This window comes from Delphinapterus leucas, chromosome 17 (genome assembly GCF_059928025.1).
Source record: "Delphinapterus leucas isolate spDelLeu-1000000601 "Yukka" chromosome 17, BTC_Dleu_Yukka2, whole genome shotgun sequence".
Taxonomy (NCBI): Eukaryota; Metazoa; Chordata; class Mammalia; order Artiodactyla; family Monodontidae; genus Delphinapterus; species Delphinapterus leucas.
The window spans coordinates 78,482,841-78,504,041 of NC_143145.1; the positions used below are offsets into that span (position 1 = coordinate 78,482,841).

The 21,201-nt window shown below is 48.6% G+C and overlaps 1 protein-coding gene and 1 non-coding gene across 12 annotated transcripts in view; one reads left to right on the plus strand and one right to left on the minus strand.

Annotated features, from left to right (window-relative positions):
• CHD7 (chromodomain helicase DNA binding protein 7) overlaps positions 1-20,931 on the minus strand; it is a 178,729-nt gene extending 157,798 nt beyond the window's left edge. For 8 of the 11 annotated variants that reach the window (XR_016388556.1, XM_089899122.1, XM_089899121.1 and 5 more), the window contains exon 1: positions 20,623-20,930. The gene's annotated coding sequence lies outside the window, so the exon portion shown is untranslated. Of the gene's footprint in view, positions 1-19,932; positions 20,234-20,312; positions 20,336-20,622 lie in introns of those variants that run through there. The other 3 variants (XM_089899123.1, XM_089899116.1, XM_089899115.1) reach the window with 3 other exon arrangements.
• On the plus strand, positions 13,282-13,368 carry LOC115803736 (small nucleolar RNA SNORD35). The gene has a single exon (XR_004024514.1). It is a non-coding gene; the product is annotated as a small nucleolar RNA SNORD35 (small nucleolar RNA).
• Positions 20,932-21,201: the final 270 nt, after the last annotated feature.

Genomic DNA, 21,201 nt, shown 5'->3' on the forward strand with positions numbered 1-21,201 from the left:
GGGGACGTGGGTTTGTGCCCCGGTCCGGGAGGATCCCACATGCCGCGGAGCAGCTGGGCCCGTGAGCCATGGCCGCTGAGCCTGCGCGTCCGGAGCCTGTGCTCCGCCACGGGAGAGGCCACAGCAGTGAGAGGCCCGCGTACCACAAAAAAAATAATAATAATAACGTGATAAAACATAAAACAGGACCTATCACACATAGCCCTGGCTCACTCTGGGTGACTAGCAACAGAACAGTTAAATATCAACATCTGGCCACTTTGAAATCATCTCAGTTCTTCTTGGTCATATAATTCTTCGGTGACATTAAAGTATCAGTTCATATCACCTAAGACAGAAGAAGCTGTGGGATAAGACAGAGACGCCCCTGTCCTGTTGCACAAAGCAGAGCTCCCACACCTCACGATAACCCGTGTGCACACTGCCACATTAAAACCACTCCTTACTCAACCACAAGACACGGGGGAAATCCAGAAAACCCTAACCAAGGTATCATAGCAAAATGCTCTACAGGGAGTCACCACAATCATACTCTCAGTCTTTTCTTAATAACTAATTGCTCTCAAGTTGCCTGATGCGCACTGCAGTGCCAAGAAAGGCGTTATCTACCATCTTCATCTGAAACCTCTACAGTCACACTAATAGACACCAAGGCTCTCCAATCTTTACATCTCTCACTTTCACATTCTCTTTACTGAGAAACAAAGCAGGCCGTGACACTGTGAATAGCTGCTCATTCTAATGAATGGCTGGTACATGACAGACACTGAAGAAGGTACTATTATTAACCCCACTTCGTAAATGAGGAAACTGAGGCTGGGGGATTAATTAACTTGCCCAAGGTGCCACAGGTAGTGAAGTGTTGGAATTTAGCTTTAAACCCAGGCCATCTGACTCCAGAGCTGTTTGCTGGCGTTAACCTTTCCACCATGCTACCTACCTGATCTCCAACTAGACATATAGAGAATCTTCACATTGCTATCATTCCACTGGAAATTTTTCTTCCTTACGGCTGGTGGAGGAGGAGGTCTCTGACATCATTACGTTAGGTCCACAGTTGGGTCTGTATTGTTTCCGTCCTGGCTTCACGCTATCTGCCTCAAAATCCTCTCAAACTATCCCAGATACAAAACAAACACGAAAAACAAAGAAAGAAAGAAAAGGGCCCTTGCCTTGCTTTGTATCACTGAATAATTAGATTTTTAAACTTATAAACAAAAAACATTCATTCTGCATTTGTACAACGTGGGCACCAGCCTAGCAGTAAGCTCAGAATCTATACCCAAATACTCGATTGTCAAGTCAGGCTTTTAAGGGTTAGCGGTACGTTTCTTGTTTTATTGTGGGTTTCAATAGATTTTGGCATCACCCTTGTGGAATAGCCTTGGTGACACCGTTTTATGGCACCCAATGTGTTGACAGCAGTCTGGCAGATCAACGCTATAAAGAGTGGCCCACTGTCTGCTTACATTAGGTCCAGTAGCCAAGCAGGTTCATGCTGAAATGCCTGATTCATAAGCCCATCCAGGCTGTGCTCTACGCGCCGTTCACAATGGAGGTAGCAAGGTGTGCACGGGATGGCACCAGGTGTGATTAAAGTGACAGGCAGCTGTGAAAGCTTTTTGCTAAAGATTAGAGGCTTAAGTTCCAATTTCAGATGCAGTCAGGTGATTTTCCTTTTTGTTCAGTAAACGAAACCGAAAAACACGAGTGACTGCCAACTGAAGGTTTTCTAATTTTTCACTCGTTACTGTATTTCACTGAATCTAAGACATACTTTGTTTTTTCACATTCCCATAGGTCAGAAATAGGATCTATCTTACAACTGACACCATCTTAGATGTGTATGAAATACATCAATAAAATGAAGTTGCATGTATTCTGGATTCTATGGTTTAAGTTTTATATTACCATCAACCCATGTATTCATAATTAATTTAGGAGACGATGTTAAGATTTGTCTCTATTTTTCCTTTTCTTATCCTCCTCTGTTTGCCATAGAAGATACAATAAAGGATGTTTGAGATATATGAAAGGTCACATAACTTCAAGGAGACAAAAGCTTTGAAGCTATTTTATTATAAGTGCAAAGCTGTTACCCTCCTATGAAGAAATAGAGCCTGAAAGCTTCTCCAGGCTGCATGCGACCCAAATGGTTTCTTCTGTGAGAAAGACACAATTCCAAGGTGGAAGGGCTCCAGATGCTCAAGTCTTCCCACCAGCGTAAGTCGACTCGCTCCAAGACACAATAAGCCTTTAAACTCAAGCTCAAAACTCTCAAGGGGTTGGTTTCTCCTCCACCTCCCCAGTATCAAAATCATGCTCCCATATTTAAACAATTAAGTGAGATGTACTAGCACTGAAATCTGAGTGCTAAATGTTTAGTAAATACTAACCAAATTCAGATCTCATCTATACAAGTTTTTAAAAAGATGATTCTTGTTTTCTTTGATTTCAGAAAACTTAAGATAAAAAAAGAAGGCAGGGGTCTCCTAAATTCAACTTACTGCAGAACAAAATTTCTGTGAGATAGAAAAAATAAGCCAAATACTGCTCAGTGATCTAGAAAAAGGGAAAACCCTAAGAGGCAAACACTGGGGTATTCATTTCAGAAATGTAACTAGTTGAGATTATAAAGATTTCCCTGTTGGGCTTCCCTGGTGGCGCAGTGGTTGAGAGTCTGCCTGCCGATGCAGGGGACACGGGTTCGTGCCCGGGTCCGGGAAGATCCCACATGCCGCGGAGCGGCTGGGCCCGTGAGCCATGGCCGCTGGGCCAGCGTGTCCGGAGCCTGTGCTCCGCAACGGGAGAGGCCACAACAGTGAGAGGTCCGCGTACCGCAAAAAAAAAAAAAAAAAAAAAAAAAGATTTCTCTGTCTATACCACAAAACACTGAAAACCTGTCAGGAGTTCTTTTTTCCATATCTGGTATAAGACAGCTTCTTGGGGTGGTGATGGTTGTTTTTCTTGATTATAAAAGTACCTTTCAGTATAAAATTTAGAAAATACTTAAGGATATAAAGATTAAAATAAAAATAACCCACAATCCAAATAACTAACATTTATGGAGGGCTAACAATGCAGCAAGCACCGTGTGAGGTATTTCAGAAGCATCGCTGCATTAATCCCAACAGGCCTAGGAGCTAAGCACTGTTACCATCCCCCCGCCACACAGCTGAAGAAACTTGAGTCTCAGATAAGTTTAAAAATTTGCCTGTGGGAGTTCCCTGGTGGCGCATTGGCTGTGAATCCGCCTGCCAATGCAGGGGACACAGGTTCAATCCCTGTTCCAGGAAGATCCCACATGCCGCAGAGCAGCTAAGCCCGTGCGCCACAACTGCTGAGCCTGCGCTCTGGAGCCCGCAAGCCACAACTACTGAGCCCACGTGCCACAACTACTGAAGCCCACACACCTAGAGCCCGTGCTCCGCAACAAGAGACCGCAATGAGAAGCCCGCTCGCCGCAACTAGAGAAAGCCCATGCGCAGCAATGAAGACCCAACGCAGCCAAAAATAAATTTAAAAAAAAAAAACAAAACTTGCCTGTGGTCATAGAGCTACTAAGTCAGTTGTCCAAAGTCACACAGCCAGTAAGTAGTTGGGCAGGGATTCAAACCAGACCTGTGTAACTCCGGAATCAGAGCTTTTAACTAAGTGAAACTGTCAATCCCTGAAACTACTCATTTTTAAAATTGATGTATTTTCCCTAGTCTTTTCCTAGGCTTGTGATTTAATTTGTATAAAATTGGGACCACAGTTAATATATTCTTTTGTGCTCTACTCGTTGAGGCTTTATGTTGTTCAAAAGCGTGATGTGTAACGCCTGCATCATACTCTTAACATACGAACACAGCACACATTCAACCATTCTCAGTTTCTCACTGTCAGAAAAAAATGCTGTGACCTCTTATTCATAACAGCTGATTGGATTTCAGATTCTTCCTTAGGATGGAAGACTGATATGACTGGAATGGCCATTCATAAAGGTCTGGACACATATAATCTCCAATTACTTTCCAAAATGTTTGTACTTGCTGAACCTTAGTCTGAACCTCAGACGGCAGTGATCCTGCAAGTCTCACCATGTTCCGTCAGTATCAAAACTGTTTTTTAAATCTTTGCTAATGTGATTAGGAGGAAAAGTATCTCGCTTTAATTTGCATTTTGTTATTACTCCATAATTTGGAAATTTTCATGTTTTTTGGCAATTAAATTTCCTTCCTATGCATGACCTGCTTATATCCTCTACTGCTTTTCTACTGGGGGGCAGCTGTTTCTCTACTGTATTTGTTGATGTGTCTTTTTAATAGATCCACACGCACACATTAGAGCAGGTGAAGCATAAAAGGCGAGACGGTTCGTCCTAACATCAGCACACACACTCAGAAGGAAGCTCAACTACGGTGAACGGAATAACGTCCGTGTGTAATAACTGCGTAGTCTCTTAACAAACTCCCAAACTACCATCGTGCTGTTTTGATTCTGAAAGAGCAATAGGAACAATCCTGCAGAATTCGTTCGTGCTATTCTATGCCCATGTTGTAAGGACATTTAAAAAAATAAAGTCAAACTACATGTGAAAACAGTTCCAAAATCATTTTTATAAGACACTAACTTTACTTAAAAAAAAAAAAGATTTACTATTTCGCTATTTTTTGGCTTGCAGGTTGCACAGCTTCGTGAGTGATGTAGCTTTATTCCGGAAGCTTTCTAAAGTGACCTTTTATCTTTTCACACATCTCACCCTCCTCAAACGTTTCCTATTTGGGGATCTAATCTAAGTTCGAATCATCAAACCTTGGTTCTCCTGAAAAGAGGCTGCGAAGCCATTCTCAGCTCCGAGCCGGCCCCTGGAAGGACCGGGACTCACCCCGCTCCCCGTCCCCCCCTGGATCTCCCCCTCTTCCCAGGTCTCCCCCGCTCCTCAATTCCCCTGTCCCTGGTGCAGCCCCACGGCAGCTGCCTACGCTATTTCAACAGCCTCTGACTTTTTGCCTCTAGTCCCTCTTCAAGCGCAATCCCCCACGCGTTGCCAGGCTAACCTTTCAACTCCATTTCCATCACTTAACGCAAGTCAGGATCTCACCGGGTCTGAACTTCCAACTTCGCCACGGCCTATCCCCAACCCCGTCTGTCCAGCCCCTGCCCCTCTGCCCCCAGCCACCTCTGACCCTCCTGGGCCCAGGAACGGGGCTCCCTGCAGTCCCGGGAGGCCGGGAGGAGGGCAGGTGTATGGCAGGGCGCCCCTCTCCCTGGGGCCACGGGCCCCGCCCCTGCGGCTTGGTCTGGGGACCCTGGCCTCACAGTATCTCTGTGTTTTCTGCTCATGTCATTTCTCAGTCCCTCCAACCTATCAAAGGGCACAGGTCACACCTGCTGATTCCCTCCTCCACTACCAAGTCCCTGCCCGTAGCGCCACCCCTTTTCGGCACCTGACTACATGCTGCGCTGTCCGGTTCCACCTCGTCACAGGTGTGCTACCCTGCAGTTCCCGGCCACGGTGAGCATGTTTAGTATCTCCCACAGAACTCAAGCACCCCTTCACAGACGTTAAAGTCACAAGAATATTCTTAAGATCTGCACACTCATAATTCTTCTCTATCTCCGAAAAGAGTCAATACGAGAACAGCTTTCACCAGACACATGCATGTTTCCAAAGCCCAAAAAGACTTCACGGTAAACCTCACCCAGAAATCACCATTTACCCTTTAGAGGTGGAAATCTGAAAACACTGTTGAATTTTCCCTGCTCGTTACTGGCCACGCCTTTGCATTCATGAAGTCCTTCCTACAGCCGACTTGGGTGCAGCCCTTACGAAAGAGGTCACTCCGACGTGACCCTGGAGGCCCGTTTCTGAGGCCCCCTCCTGAGCAGCCACTGCGGAAGGCAGCCGTCTGCCCTGATGCCACTGCCACCACATGGTTCCCTGGTGCAAAGGGCACCTGCTCCGGCACAGTCCCTCAGGCCACGCTCGCCGCAGCAAGCGACTTCCCCCAAGAGGACTTCAGCTGCTAGTTGAACAGCTTTCCCTCCGACACCAGATTATTACACGGACATTACCGTGCTAACCTGCATACCCCTGGACCGACGACCCACAGGGCATCTTAAGCACCTAATCAGGACACCTCGACCAGGAATAAAGAAAGGCCTTCCGACTGGACGTCGGGGACACGACACGGGCTGAGGCCTGAGGAGGGACTCTCACCTCCTCTCCCCACACACATTCTCAACCAGCTGGGGGACAGCCAGGCAGGGCTGGAGTCTGTCACTGGGGAGGCCAGGGAGGGGCCAGGCCGCAGGCACAGGGCAACCCCGCCCCGCCTGAGACAGAGCCTCTGCTTTAAACCTGTCAGCCCGGCTACACCCGGAGGCGTGGAGCAGGACGCCTCTGCGGGAGCCTGGGTGCTTCCAGACCCGCAGTCCGGGCGGCAGGGCGCCCAAGGAGGACGCCGGGAGCGGCGAGGGAGGGCGGGGGTCTCCTCCAACCAGCGCAGGCAGGCGACGGTAACGACAGCCAGGGCTCAGCAGGCCGGGGACTGTGTTCTAACGGGCGGGCGGGGGTCTCAAGGGTGCAGCGCACTGGAAGGTGCCCCCCTGAACTCAAGAGGAGCCTGCAGTGGGCCAGCAAAGGCCAGGACGCGGGGCGGCACGGAGCACGTCGTTCGGACTCAGATGCTCAGATGCGGGGCTGGGCTTCAGGCAGGAAAAGGGGGGCCGGGGGGTGTTGAAAAGACTTCCGTTTCAGACAGGTGGGGAACATTAAGAACAGACGTCTGGGGGCGATACTGGAAATAAAAATACAGTCTTAGGAGTTAAACACCTGGAAACAGGAGCTGGAGCTGTGAGTCTGAACTGGGCCCTAGAGAAGCAGAGACGGGCACTCTGGGCGCAGGACGCAGGCTGTAGTATTCAGGGGGCAGCAGAGGAATGAGGACCCCGGGGAGCAGGCCCAGGACGCGGACGGCACCTCCCAGCCACGGTCCAGGCCAGGGAGACGACAGGGCAAGAGGCCGGCACAGTCAGTGAGGAACGAATCGGAAAGGAAGGGAGACGGAGACCTGAGGAAAGAGCCCGGATGCCGCTTCCCATCACCTTCCGCAGAACACCCGGCTCTCGGGGAGAAGGACGCCGCCGAGTCCACCCACCAAACTCCCTGCCACTCTCGCTTTACGTGTCTGACCTGCCCTTGGAGACAACACCGCTTGGAACGGGTGCCCCTAAACAGTTACTGCTGCCTATTAAATCCACTAACACTTCTTTTTTATTATTATTTTTTTTAATTTAACTTTTTTTTGGCCGCATCATGCAGCATCCGGGAGTCTTAGTTCCCCGGCCAGGAATCGAACCCGCATGCCCTGCACTGGAAGCCTGGAGTCTTAACCACAGGATCACCAGGGAAGTCCCCTAAATCCACTCACTTTTCATACCACGTAGACTAGAACCACACATAAGACAAGTTTTTCATTATTCTGTGGCAGAAATGAAAATAAAGTTTCATTTATAAAGTTTCATATATAAAGTTTCATTTATATAAAAGTTACCTTTTATATAACTGGTATCTCAAATAGCAACTACATTTCACTCATTTACGTGTAAGAGAATAACATTACTTGCGAAATTCCAAAACATATTGTAAAAATATATGTTACCATTTTTCTGAACTGTTTTGTATTTCCATGGTACGTTCACTGTATAACTAACGTACTGGTCTAAACGTATGGCCTTTTAGAATGTATCAGAAGCACCTAGATAAAAATTCAGACTCTAGATGGCCCACAGAGATTTTTTTCTTCTGAATTTTATTCTATTTATTTTTTTATACAGCAGGTTCTTATTAAAGAGATTTTAATTCAGGAAAAAAACCGGCGTAGGGAATCTGCATTTGTTTGTTTGGCCGTGCTGCGAGGCTTGTGGGATCTCGGTTCCCCGACCGGGGATTGAAGCTGTGGCCTTGGCAGTGAGAGCACCCAGTTCTAATCACTGGACCCCCAGGGAAATCCCAGAATATGCATTTTTAACAAGCACCTCAGGTGACTGTGTTCGTTCTAAGGCCCCAATAAATATCTACTTTATTAGTTATTCTAATTTTACCAGATGGACTTTTAAAATAATTATATAAGATCCTCAAAGTCACGTAAACAGACCCGTTTTACAGGTCCCTTGGAGAAAACAGATGAAAAAGCTACATCATCCAGCTCACCATTCTACTCTTCCTTAAAGACCAATCGATGCATTATTTCTGCAAAACCACCTTGTACCTCTGAATCCTGGCTGGGTGGAAGGGCGGGGAGCGGAGACAATTGCTGAAAAGCTACAGGACAGAGGCAGAGGCCAGGCTCGCGGCAGCTGCTCCCTCTTCCCCCAGAAACCACTACATCCTGTTAGCTTTTCTGCCCAGGAATGAAGGACCAGCGTTTTCTATGCAACTATCTCAAGACAGTGCGAAAAGGGAAAGCTGGGGTTCCTTTCACAAAACAGAATATTGGAAGTAAGAGATAAACACAAGAAAATTTCATAAGGATATAAATTAATGCTGTAATGCTTTGAACAAAAAGACCCATTTTCTTACCTCTAGCCTGGAGCTGGGAGGTAAAGCAAATCAGATCACTTACTAAATTCAACAGCTGGCTCAAGCAGTCTTTTTAGAAGAGGTACAGGTAGTCGAGTCATTTTCACGTTTGTCAAGTGAAGATATCACTATTCTGAACGCTGTTACCATGGTGGTGGTGATCCATAAAGGATCATGCTGATGATGCGGGCATTTCTTTTTCTTTTTCTTTTTTTTAAAAATTTATTTATTTTTGGCTGCATTGGGTCTTCGTTGCTGTGTGCGGGCTTTCTCTAGTTGCGGCAAGCAGGGGCTACTATTCTTTGCGATGCACGGGCTTCTCATTGCGGTGGCTTCTCTTGTTGCAGAGCACGGCTCTAGGCACGTGGGCTTCAGTAGTTGTGGCACATGGGCTCAGTAGTTGTGGCTCACGGGCTCTAGAGCGCAGACTCGGTAGTTGTAGTGCACAGGCTTAGTTGCTCCGCGGCATGTGGGATCTTCCAGGACCAGGGCTTGAACCTGTGTCCCCTGCACTGACAGGTGGATTCTTAACCACTGAGCCACCAGGGAAGTCCCTATGTGGGCATTTCTTCAAGTTCTGAAGAGCCTGAGCTACAACAAGCGACTGACAGTCGGTCCCCTATGTCACCAATCCACCAGCAAAAGCTGAGCTTCCGTGCAGATCCTCGGGCAGTATATCACCTTTCGTTCACAGCAAGACAAACACCACGTTTCCCAGGTACTCCACGGTGACACCGCCTGCCTGCCCGCAATTCAGGTACAGCCGAGTCACCACCCATGGGCTGAACGATGTGGAAAATTACCTGATTGCATCATTTTATTGCATCCCTACTAAGTATGTGACAGCACATGAGACAGGGTTCTCTTTATCTTGCTCGACCCCAGCAGCTAAACGAAACGGCTCTCAACAGCCCACAGCAGCCACAAAGTTCCCTATAAACTTGAACTTTGCTTCAAACACCAGCCTGGATTTTTATTTTTTGTTTTTTTTATTTTTTTTTATTTTTTGTTTTTTAATGAGAGGGGAAAATGGAAAACTTAAAATGCCAATTCTGGTGATAAACCTAGCTCTCTGAAACTTAACACAATCAGAAAAAAGTTAAAATTTCAAGTGCACCAAAAATAGCAAAACTTCAAGTTTTAACAAGAGATTTACTGTACTTAAGCTGGACAACTATTTGTTCAGTTGTGAAGGAATAAAACCCATAAACATATACAGAATCTAGATATGTCACCATAGAATAGTTCTAAGACACAAAGGAGTATTAGGATTTGGGATACTATCTTTTTTTGTTGTTTTTTTTTTTTAAATCCCCTGAAAAAGGAACACACATCCACCCCATAACATATGAGCCTACCTACTGCTTTATACATCTGAATCTGAGACCTACTGACACCAGGCAGCGTGCAGCCGCAGGGGGTCCTGCATGTGAGAAGCGGTGTGCAAGTACTTCCTTGAGGCTGGCTGTTGACTAGGTTAAGTATTTACCAAGAGCGAGTGCTACGGCTGGGAGCTTAGGGAACATCCTGTCTTCTTTCCTGAGCAACTCAAGTCCTCTGCAGTGAGAAAAAGATGCTCCATGAATTAATACATCTTGGATAAACACTGGGAAGAAACTTTGAGGACAGCCAATTCTGTAGCAAGCTGAATACTCGGATGTCGGCCACGTCTTGGACTGATAAACAAAAACAGGGTAGAACGCTAGTAAGTCTTACAATAAGTGAGTGTCTTTTAGGTAGAAAGTGTTTGCAATCGATAAGGTATGACTTGTGAGGAAAAGAAGCCTCCCTGACGCTAATGCATTCATGGGCAGCTCTGGGCCATTCAATGTCACTCCCAGAGGTGGGCCTTGAAAGCACAGGTGTGTAAGTCTTGACAGATGCTTCTAAGGCCAAGGTCATTCTGATGGGAGCCTCCAAGGCAATTTCTGCAGAGAGGTTAATGCTACATGGTCTTAAATAAGCCTGTCCTGATTTGAGTCCCAACTCCACCATTAATAGCCGTATTCTTGGGCAAATTTATTAAACAATCTCTAAAACTCCATTTCCTCACCTACAAAATGGCAATTGTTGCTCCTACCTCAGCGATTTGATTAATCCTACTTTGGTAGTCAGTGACCAACAGTTCACGTAAGTAAACAGGTTAGCAAAATGCAAACTCAAATAAAGCCTACGCTCCGCACATGGTAGCTACTGAGATCAAGCCCTTAGAGTCACTGTTATTCAAGAAATGGGTTCGAGGGCTTCCCTGGCGGCGCAGTGGTTGCGAGTCCGCCTGCCGATGCAGGGGACGCGGGTTCGTGCCCCGGTCCGGGAAGATCCCACATGCCGCGGAGCGGCTGGGCCCGTGAGCCATGGCCGCTGAGCCTGCGCGTCCGGAGCCTGTGCTCCGCAACGGGAGAGGCACAACAGTGAGAGGCCCGCGTACCGCAAAAAAAAAAAAAGAAAGAAATGGGTTCGAGCCCTGTTCCGGGAAGATCCCACATGCTGCGGACCCGCAAGCCACAACTACTGAGCCCGCGTGCTACAACTACAGAAGCCCACGCACCACAATAACGAGTAGCCCCCGCTCGCTGCAACTAGAGAAAGCCCACGCAGCAACGAAGACCCAACGCAGCCAAAAGTAAAATTAAATAAATAAATTTATTAAAAAAAAAAAAAAAAAGGCAGCAGCAGCTTCTCCAATTTTTCAACCTTCCAGTAAGGACGGAAGAATACGGGGAACTTCCACAGGCTCGGGTCTGTCAACTGTTTCTACTCTGCCCCATTTCATTTTCCCTTTAGAGTCTCTTTTCAGTGAAAATAAAATAGGACAAAACAAAACAAAAGCTGTCTACGTTCCATCTCTCCCACTGTCATGCCAATCTGGAGAGCAGCGGGATTCCAAGGAAGCTGCCCCACAGCCTCACCTTTGCAGAGGCAGGGAACCTTTTCGCTTTCTCCTTGCTACTCCTATCCCAGACCCCACCCCAAATCTACCCATTTTAGATAGCTTCTTGTCCGTTCCTTAAGCAAGGCACAGAATTTGGGGGAAAAGGACCGGCCCTGACATTCAGAGACTTGAGGACCTAGAGTTACAGATTTTGAGAACACCGTGTACCTCTCCAGTCTATACTGGAAGGTTCTAACGCTCCAGAACGGATGGAATATGCCCACCACTGTTTACCCAGGCTAACATCTCCCACCGACTTCGGAGAACTGCAGGTTTGGGGAAAACAGGACTGACGGGTTCCCTGGTAAGACAGCCACAGCTCAGCCAGCAGACGAGTAGCTCTGTAGCCAGAAAGCAACTGCTCCTTCAGATGTGCCATTTCTAGTGTCTGGAGTATCTGAGCCACCTCTGCGTAGCCAATGAGAGGACTAGGTGAATAACATCTAGTTCTGTGCCTGGATACAGGCACACACCCATGTTAATTCTGATGTCGACTTCTGAGGAAAGGTGAAAACGGTGCAGCCAGGATCCACTGCAGGCCTCTCGTGCTTGGCCAGTCATGATTTAGGATCCGGAGACTTTTTAAATTAAAACCAAGACACATGGTTTGATAAGTTCAATGACTACCAGTTAGCTAGTAACTACTCAATAAATATGCCATACGCTATACCAAGTGCTTTAGGTGGAATACCTCATGCAATCTTCTGCGGTTAGTAACCCTGGCTGGTTGAGAGTATTATTGTTCCTATTTTTCTGATTCACTAGCTGATCCTTCTGACGCCACAACTCAAGCTCTCGGCCACCATGGAATAAAACCTCCACAAGAACAACTGCTCTCCTCATCTCCGTGGGAGAGGAAGGGCATTAGGGTGAAAGGCATGGAACCCAATTGTCTTAGGGGTCAAGATATCCCAAGATGTATGCCCCCCCATGAGTACAGTAGGCACAAAAAGAGGAAGTGTGGACAGAAAAGCCCAGCTTTTCTACTATGCCACCACATGGGAACATTACTACCCTTAAATTTTAGACGTATCCAAATAATCCCTCAAAACCACTAGAAGTGAGAGTAAAACTTTCAGATGTAGCATGCCCCTACAGCTAACGTAAGCTCCAGAAAAATCTGCAAAGCCACACAATCGTGCCCACCCTGAGGAAGTCAGGGAGGGCCCTGGTGGACTTGATCAAGTCACAATGACACCAAAAAGGCCTATGAGGACCAATGTCAAACAGAGCACCTTTGAAATAGAGCCCCGACCAAAGACAGAGAGTCCCAGGAAGGTTCTCCCTGCACACGAAGATCAATGTCTGACCTATGACAAAAATAAACGGGTAGGGCTTCCCTGGTGGCGCAGTGATTAAGAATCTGCCTGCCAATGCAGGGGACACGGGTTCGAGCCCTGGTCCGGGAAGATCCCACAGGCTGTGGAGCAACTAAGCCCACGCGCCACAACTACTGAGCCCGTGCTCTAGAGCCCCCGAGCCACAACTACTGAGCCCGCGAACCACAACTACTGAAGCCCGCACGCCTAGAGCCCGTGCTCCGCAACAAGAGAAGCCACCGCAACGAGAAGCCCACGCACCACAACGAAGACTAGCCCACACTCGCCGCAGCTAGAGAAAGCCTGCGTGCAGCAACGAAGACCCAACGCAGCCAAAAATAAATAAATAGAATTTTTAAAAAAATTTTAAATAAACGGGTAACACCGTTACTATACAAACTGGCAGAAACAAAGATACAAAAAACAAGATAAACAAAAAAACTGTTTCAAGATAAATGTTCGGCAGATGATGGCTTTTTCTCACGATGGTCTGCAGATGCCACTGCGGGCAGTGCCGATAAAGCCAGTGGCTCAGCTGATGCCAGGAGGAGCAGACAGCCCTGCCGGGGGTGGCTGTGTCTCTTGAGCGCAGGCTTGCTGAAAAGTTGTATGGCTGGACTGGGATCCTCTAGGACGGGATGTCAATGCCCCTCCCCTAGTCACCCTGGCCTCGTTTCCTTACAGCTTCGTTTCTCCCTCTACCTGCCCCCCCCCCAGTTTGCCTACGTAGGGCGCCTGGCTCATGAGGTTAGCTGAAGTACCAGGCAGTAACGGCTACACTGGACTGGAGGAGAAGAGAAAGGAGAAGGCCAAGATCCACTACCGGAAAAAGAAGCAGCTCATGAGGCTACGGAAGCAGGCCGAAAAGAACATAGAGAAGAAAATTGACAAATTCACAGAGGTCCTCAAGACCCATGGATTCTTAGTCTGAGCCCAATAAAATTGACCATTTATTCTTAAAAAAACAAAAAAAATAAACAAAAAAAAAAAGATAAATGTTCAGGGTTTTCATACTTTTTCTCATATAATATTAAAGTCAGCAACTTGGAAGCTTTTCTGGATTTATCAATTAGCATCTCTCACTTGCGACCAATCACGCTCTATCATCCACTTTTTATAATAATTGAACAAAGTGACTGTTAAGATATATTAAGCTAGTTTATACATACTTCCCCCCCCAGAACAGGTAAGTGTTCTGACCGAGGACAGTATTTCCCTCCACAATTACCTAAGTAATGTATTCATTTCTACCACACCCATGTTTGGCCACAACCGGCTCCTAAAATGCGACCAGTTTCCTCCATGGGGAGCACAGTGGGACCCACCAGCTATCTTCCGGGAGTCCAAGGACCTTGTCCCAATACATAACTAGCAACAGAAAGCGGCCTCCAGGACATGGAGGGACACAAGAACAAAATGTGGCAAAGTCTGCTCACTGGAGGGTCCTCTTCCTTGTATGAGCAAGCAAACTCCTATTAAGCAAGTAAGAAAGTGCCACATATCAAGGTAGATAACAAAGTTTCCCTCTTCTCTCCCCTTCCACTGACACCACCAGCAATCCTTGGTGGGCTCGCCATACACCGACATCTTTGGGGGGAAGCTGGCAGACTATTTTGGGAAGTTTTAGAATGCCGCTAGCAATGGAAAGAAGGCTGAAGCAACAGTTTCACGGTCCGCTATCGGCCACCTCAGTCACATGCTTCAAGAGCTCATGAACTTCCTCCTCAGACCAAGTCCTGATCAGGTGCTCCCTACCTCGGAGAGCAGCATCCCCAGCCAGCCGGCCATGCAGCGAATACATTAGAAACCTACGCTCCCTGACACCTTCCTCTCCCTGAGAACAAATCTGTCTTCAAGTACAATTCATTGAGCCTCCTAAATATTTCTCCAACCTGTCCACTTCTCCATCTCCACGACCACCAGTCTAGCCCAAACCACTGGTCCTTCCCCACCCCGTGGACCACAGCAATAGCGGGCAGGACGAGGTTCCCAGCCTATTCTCTCTCCTCTGCCCCACCCACCAATTCAGTCTTCAAAACACAAGCCTGCTCATGTCAAGCCCGGCTTAACACTCACCAGTGGCTCTGCTGCTTTTTTTTTAAATCCCAAATTCCATATCCTGTAAGCCCCGCCCAAGCTGGCCTGTGCCCGCCTCTTGCGTGTCATCTAGCTGCTCTCCGTGGGCCTCAGACACGCTGCCTCCCTCCAGGTGGGCTAGCACTGCCCCTTTCTCCTACCATCGCCTGGACGACAGCGTTGAAGCCACTCCTAACAGGTGACTGTCCTTCCTCCCAGTCCGCCGCCCAGCACCTATGACGTTGCGGTGGCTCTATTTTTCGCGTGGGTCTTTTATGTCTTCTCCTGGCACCACTGTATTCCTAACTCAGGCATAGCGCAGCGCCTCTGAGGTAGCAGGTACCCAATAGACACTTGAGCCAATGAACAAGAAAACAGGTGAAACAGGAAAACTGATCACAGCCCAGTCACTAGCCACTAGAGCCAAGCCTGGCACCTACAGCAGTGTGTAAGGTCAAACGGACCACTGAAGAAAGTGTCTTTGATGCCACAGGGCCACAAACAAGCAAGCTCAGGGACCAATCGGCCTCTTACTGCCAAGTAATGCTTTTCATTACTATTCTACCTTATTTTTATTTTTAAAGAGATAGTTTTTACTTTTCAAAATAAAAACAAAACAAAAACCTCCAAAAATATTGCCCTGAGAAAACAATTATGTTTGCAGTCACCTAACATTAGTTAAAGGTACTGGAACCTAGTTACGGTAATGAATACGTGCTTCTATAATGAAAACAATAATCAAGTCTCAGAATAATTTCCTCTTCATTTCTCTAGATGGATAATCATACCTCCCCGCCTCCCCAAAAAAACCTCCAAACCACCACACAGAGGCAAATACAATGCCGTTGGCTTAAGAACACCCTTAAGAGCTATGTGAGCATAGGCTATAGGATGCTTAAGCCAAAAGGTACTTTTGAGTCAGAACATAAGAGGAAGAGCTAGTCTCTTCCCGAAGCAGTTCAGTCATCCAACAAAGACCAACCCGGCACTCCCCTGCATGAGCACCCAGCTAGGCACCAGGAAGACAACCATGACCAAGGCAGCTCTGCCAGCAGTAACTGGGTGGCCAGCCAGAGACGGCTCCTTTAATTAATCCTCTGGGCTTTAGCTCCTCAATCTGTAAAATGAGAAAGTTCAACTAGCTCTCCAAGGTCCTCATGCTCTAAATATCCAAAGATTTACTAATGACTGTAAGATGAATTTCTACTTGACAATATCATTATGATTTCCTGTTTCTATTTATTATTTTTATCACACAGGTGTGGTTTCATTTAAGAATTTTAATATATTGATAAAAGTAAAATATAAAAGAACGGTACTAATGTTTTTAATTACCATCCCAGCTCTTAACTACCACCATAATCAGCTATGGGCTTTTGCCGTAAGTGCAACTGAGTAATACCCAAATTAAAATAAATTATTACATCTTCATATTTTTTGTAGAAAAACAGAAAAGTGATCGAAATAGAAAAGTGATCATTTACTCCCAATTTCTTTCATCTTTTTACATCATCCATCATCTTTGAATGTCAAAGTTTTCTTTAAAAAAAAAAAACAAAAAACTAGGACAGAATAATAAAGATCTCCAGAGAAAAAGGAAAATTTTATCTCCCAAACTGATAAAGCTATAATGGCTTTAGAAACCTGGTAAGATATAACAATACAAAATTCTGAATTTCTAAAAGGGCATAAAAAGAACACTCTTAAAGATATACAAAAGTGTCCGTGTGAATGAACAAGACAATTAAAGAGTCACACAGCGCCATCATGTTCCCGACATCATCTCACCATCATCACCCCAGATGTTCCTTCCCCATCTACCTTAGTGAATTTAGCTATGTGACCTACATCTATCTAAGTGCTGGTTTGTTTACATCTAGAAAGCATCTGAATACTGGAAGCAAATCACTTGATTACAAAGCTGAAATTTTAAGGGTCATTTTTTTGCAGCCACACATTTTGCTCAGCCCTGACTAAGCATTTTTATTCTTGCAATGCCTTATTTATAGCAGATGTCTATAGGACGGCCATGGCGACTACTATCAAACCTGAAAGGCCATGTACGGATAATAAAAGATGGACAATAACAACACGTGCAAAGCTGATCTTAAAAGTTAAAATATGAGTACTTGGTTACCTATAGAACGCGCTCTCCTAGTAGATGGTAAACTCTGTGAGGGAAAGCACCGCCTCTTATTTGTCGTTTTACACACCGAAAGCTTGCCAGTGATTGCTGAATCAAAAGTAACCAAATCGATGGTGGCACTTTCTTAAGCACAGGGAATAAAATGCTCTTCGGCTAGGTTTGAAATAACTACTCTAAACTCGGCACTGAAATTGCTCTTACGGGTTACACGGCATGTACGTAGAAGCACTCTGACTGTATTTTCTCATAGACGAAAATATTCTTTTACTTTTGACCTTTCTGCCTAAAAACTATACAATAGGTAATACATTACTGACTGCATCTGTATGAAGAAAAAATTGTCACATTTCTTTGATACAGTTTTATAACGGTACTCCCCATGGTATTCATTTTAACTCAATAAAAGTAAGACGCTCATGAAAAAAAGTTTTGGAAATAGTCCTATAAGTCGAACTGATTAACAACTAAACCAAGTACAGGAGAATCTATGAAAGTACTGCTTCAAAATTAAGTTACTAGACCTGCTATTTTAAACTCAACTTAGGTATTCTCAACTTGGGGAAAAAAAACAAAAGTGCTATTTTTTTTACTCAAAAGAGAAAAATGTTTGAGTTTTTAACCATCACCGTCACCTATAAATGACCTACATTTCTCTATCCTGACTTTCAAAATTAAGACATAGAAAAGGAAGCAATTTTTTTAATTGACGTAAAAATAATTTCATTGATTAAACCAATATAATTAGAGTTTGGAATTCACATACCAGTCCCTTTATTATAATTATTCATTTCTTATCAAGAAACTCATTTGAATCCTGAAAAACCTACAACAGAATTCGTCAAGCTTCAATTTACTGGCTTGCACAGAGGAAGGAAAAAAAATAGAAAATATCAACAGACTATAAACAATAAAATCCATAATGCTAGAAAACAATTCTTGAGTGTTATGGTGATGAAATTCACCTGTTACAAGCCTCACAAAAATCCATCATGTCCCTTTAGCTGGTTACCAAAAGGGCGGGGGGGGGGGGATGTCATAATTTCACTATTTGGCAAAACAAGAAAACTTAGTTTCTAAAATTTGCTGCAAGTCATCTTTCCACTTCCAAATTCTGTTTACCTTGTAACTTTTTTCCACAGAACAGATTTTTCAGGGAAAACAAACTTTTTGTGAGCAAATCTGGAAGACATAAAATGTCTCCCACTTACTATCACCTAGAAAGGCAAACCCAGTCCTGCTCCGTGCCCCAAGCATCTAGCTTTCAGCCTCTTTATTATCATTGTCAATGAATGGGCCCCAGTCAAATGAAAGCTGCCATTTTAGGGTAAAGACTGGAGGGCTTCTGTTGTGCAACAGCAAGACAAAAACACTCCGCGACAGATGTACTCTGGGGGCTGGGAGGCAGATTCAACTTCGCAGAATCACTGCTCAAGTTATTTCTGAAATAAGAAATTACCTACTACTTACACATTTCTACAATCTAAACGGAATTATAACTGGGATAAATCAGGTTCCCATGCTGCTAAGATCATAGTCACTACGATTTTTTTTTTTGGCCATCGTTAGACTAGATCTGTGAGGAAATAAGGATAAGTTTTGTGTGGTTTGTTGTTGTTGTTTTCTATTCGATTATTACCTTTAGTGAGTACTCCCCCCTCCCCTTATCGGGAGAGAAATGGGGGGAAAACACACTCAACCTCTTTGAAAGGTACTGCCCACTGCAAAGACGGCTTTAATGAGAATTTTCAGAAAATAAAAATCAGGGCCTTCACATAATCCTTTAGAAATAAGTTAAAATATTTAATGCAGCCCAAAAATCAAGCCCAGAGGACGGACATATTTCAAGATAAGTTCTTTAAATCGATGGCTAGATAATATACAATGGGAAACTAAAAAGTATACTTAGCAAGTGGAGAGCTGGATAGTGTATCTAATTCTAGCAATTCAAAAGGAAACTCTCCATGTGGGTTGCTACTTTTCTTTTGTCCATTGTCTGTTTGGAAGAGGGGGAAAAAAACTAGTTTAAAAACGAGGCGTGAACAGTCCCTAAAAGTGACCTCCAGGAAAACCGGCCGCCGGGTAGCAGAAGCACTCCCCGCGCGTCCGCTCGACGGGGGCGCTCACAAAGCCGGCGGGCGGGCGGGCGGCTGCGAGTTCGGGGTGCGCTCCCACGGCGCGGGGCTCCTCGAGGAACAGCCATCCGGAGAAAGGCGGCTCGGTAATGATGGCTGCTCGGGGCCGGCGGCTCCTTCCCCGGAGCCTCCCGACCCCCCGCCCCCCCGCGCCCGGGATCCGCCGCCCTCCCCCCGCCCCCCGGCCGCGCTCGCCCCGCGCCGACGCGACCACCCCGCACCGCAGCCATCCGGGTGCCCGCGCCCCGCACCCCCGGTGCCAACCAAACAAACAACGCGTCCCCCACCGCCCTCCTTCCTCTGCCCGCTGACCGCCTGGCCTCCAGCCACCTCGGCCGTTCACGCCCCGAACGGCGGATCTCGGCGGGGGCAGAGCGCACCCGGGCCACCTCGGGGGCCACCTGGTGACACCCCCCCCGGCGTTGACCCCCGGAGGACTCGGGAATGGGGGAGCTGAGCTGCCTCCGGGGGTTTAAAGTCGCTATTATGCAGCCGCCGCCGCCGTTGGCCCGGCCAGCTCGGCAAGGTGGGGTCCCCTCCGCGCCGCGCCTCCCCGCGCTCGCCCCGACCCCGCTCCCTTTCTTCTCCTCCTCGCGCACTTGGGAGCCGCCGGGGAGCCCCGGGAGCCCCCGGCTCCGGGCTCGCAACTCCGCGCCCGCGGCCGGCACGGGCCGGGCTCGGGACGCCCCCCGCGCCGCGTGTTCGCGCCGCCCCCGCCCCACGCGGCGCCCCGCGCACTTTCCTCGCCGCCGACCCACCTCGCCCGGTGGCCGTCCCCGCGCGGGCCGGCGCCGCCGCGCCAGGAGGGACGCACTTTGTTCGCGCCGGTGCGGCCGCCGCTCCCGGCGAGCGCGGCGTGGTCGGTCCGGGGCGGGGGGCGGGGGCTGGAGGCGGGGGTCGCCGCCGTCCCCAAGCCACCGCCTCCGCTGCTCAACCGCCCCGCGCCCGCGCGCCCATCGCCCACTCGCACTGGAGTTGCAGCCCAACTTTTCCTCCTTCCTTTTTCTTTCGAATGGAGCCGGCAACTCGTGCTCGGCGCCGGCGGGAGGAAACGCGCTCGCGCTCCCCCGCGCGCAGACACGCTCCCTCCTGTCCCCCGTCCCCCCCCACGCCGGCAGCACAACAAAAAGCCATTTACATGCGAGGAAGTGACCCTCGGCCGGACCGCGCGCCGCCGCCGCCGCCGGCCCAGCGGACGCAGGCAAAAGTTGGGTCGCCGGGCGGCGCTCCGGACCCGGGTTCGGGCCCCGCGGGCGGCGACGCCGGCGACACGGCCCGGGCGGCGCTGCGCTCCAGCGCCGGCCCCGGCCCCCGCCCGCCCTAGCCCCTCGCCCCGCACACGCCCAACTCCTCGCTCCCAACTCCTCGCGCGGCCCCGGCCCCGGCCCGGAGCGATTTCCTGCCGCCGCCGCCCCTCCTGGGGGCGCCCGGCGAACTCTCGCGCTTACCGGGTCGGGCGGGCGGGAGGGCTCCTCCGCTGCCCTGTGCCGAGGAGGAAACAAAACGCAGAGCGGGCTCCGGAGTTGGCTCGGCGGCCGCGGCCAGGGGGTTGAGTCCTCGGGCGCGGAGTTGGCCGGGGGCGAACGCGGCTCTGGCGAGTTTCAGGGTCTCCGGGTCCCCGGGTCGCCTCCTCAGCGGCGCTCCTTTGTGTAATTGCACTCGATTCAAGTTTAATCCGATAGTTCCCGAGCACGAGCGCGTCCGCACTACCACGGCTCAACCCCCGCGCCGCCGCCGCCGCCGCCGCCGCCGTCGCCGCCGCCGCCGCCGCCGCCGCCGCCGCCGCCGCCGCCGCGGCCCCAGCACGCCAGCGCCTGCGCGCGCCCGGCACGCCTGCGCGCGCCCGAGGCCGCGGGGCCGCGCGCGCCCGCCGCCGGCTCCCTCCTCGCCGCGCCCGCGCCCGCGCGCCGCCACCTGACGTCAGGCGCGCCTGGCATAATTTATGCAAGAATTCGGCCCGGGTGTGGAGGCCGAGGGAGAGGCCGAGAGAAAGGGGGCGGCGCGGGGCTGCGGGCCGCGGGCCGCGA